The sequence below is a fragment of the Mus caroli genome, chromosome 10 (assembly GCF_900094665.2).
Source record: "Mus caroli chromosome 10, CAROLI_EIJ_v1.1, whole genome shotgun sequence".
Taxonomy (NCBI): Eukaryota; Metazoa; Chordata; class Mammalia; order Rodentia; family Muridae; genus Mus; species Mus caroli.
This window is the reverse complement of record NC_034579.1, coordinates 119,502,878-119,504,314: the sequence shown is the minus strand read 5'-3', so window position 1 is coordinate 119,504,314 and position 1,437 is coordinate 119,502,878. Positions and strand designations below refer to the sequence as shown.

The following is a 1,437-nucleotide window of genomic DNA, read 5'->3' as shown; positions in this document are numbered from 1 at the left end:
AAGATGCCAGAATCAGTGGAGGTCTGCTTATGAAAATCCCAAGCTCAGAATGAAATGGCCCAAGACAGAGGCTGTATGTCTGCGGAAGGCAGAGACAGATGCTGGGACCGCCCGAGTCCTTTGGAGCCTGTGACTCCATCAGGAGCTGTGTGATGATGTCATCAGGACGTTAGTGTTTGCTGTTTTCTTTATCTCCTTTCAGTCCTGCTTCAGTCTGAGCATCCCCAATCCTTCTTTTGAAATGGGGACCTTTATCCTGTGCCATTGTGTGTTAGAAGTACCTAACTTTTGATTTTATAGGAAGGAACTCACAGTGAAGAGACCACCTTGAGATTTAGAAGAGACTTAAAAATTTAAAAAGTATTGGAACTATTAAAAGATTATGGAGATTTAAATTAATATTTGGGTTTTTTTTGGGGGGGGGGTGTTAGAGACAAGATTTCTCTGTGTAGCCCTGGCTGTCCTAGAACTCACCCTGTAGACCAGGCTGGCCTCAAACTCACAGAGATCTGCCCAGCTTGACTATGGGGATTTTTGAAACAGAACAGAATGGATTTTTGCATTATGAGATGGCCATTAGCCCGTGGGAATGGGGGAGAAAAATAATGACTTAAAAATGATGTGTTTGGGCAGATGTGCCCCCCCCCTCAGGGCCTGGAGTCGTGGCGCTGGCCCAATGTACCTGTATCCCTACCACCCCTCTCTGCAAAAGATGCTGCTGGGCACAGGCTCAGCAGGAATGGTGTTCTACAACCCCTATTGCCATGACGTTTGCAGCTCTAGGGGAGACCACAGGATGCTGCACCCTGAAATTCCTCAGAGTCCAGAGGGTGCCCAGATTCTACAAGAGCAGTCTCAGAACTCACTGTCTACCATTGAACTAAGCCAGCTCCAGAGCCTGCCTGAAGGCTCTCTGGGCCTTGAGTATCTTCACTTCCTGGATGTGAATAGGGTCTCTCCAGAGACACAGTCACTTATCTGTCTTGTGGAAAATGAGAAACTAGCCTATGTGATCCAGAGATACTGCAAGGCGCACAGTGTCCTCCACACTCTGCTGGGGATGCCCACCAACATTCTGGGAGAGATTGTGATGAAGCATTTTGAGGCTGCGCAGACAATCCATGTGCACCCTGGTAGCACTCTTCGGACCCACCTGCCTCTATGCTCAGAGAAAGTATATGCTCAGAGCCTGCAAGTGTTGCTCTCTGAGTTGCTCACTTGGGTGCAGGGCCCCGTGAGTCCTCAGTATCCACCAGTAGTGTTGAGGGCAGTCTCTGACAGCCCTGCAGGAGGAGTTGGGCATCTGTTCTCCCAGGGAAACACATCCAGGGCCTGAGCTGCCACACAGGGAGGGCAGAATCTGCCTCTCCACACCCTGCCTTCCTTGGGATAAAGGAGCCCTTTCCACTATCTTTGTTTCTTTCCTTTGAACCTTGA

At 49.3% G+C, this 1,437-nt stretch overlaps 1 pseudogene; it reads left to right on the top strand.

Moving 5' to 3' along the window:
- The first annotated feature begins 589 nt into the window (after nucleotides 1-589).
- On the top strand, nucleotides 590-1,437 carry LOC110302770 (annotated as a pseudogene).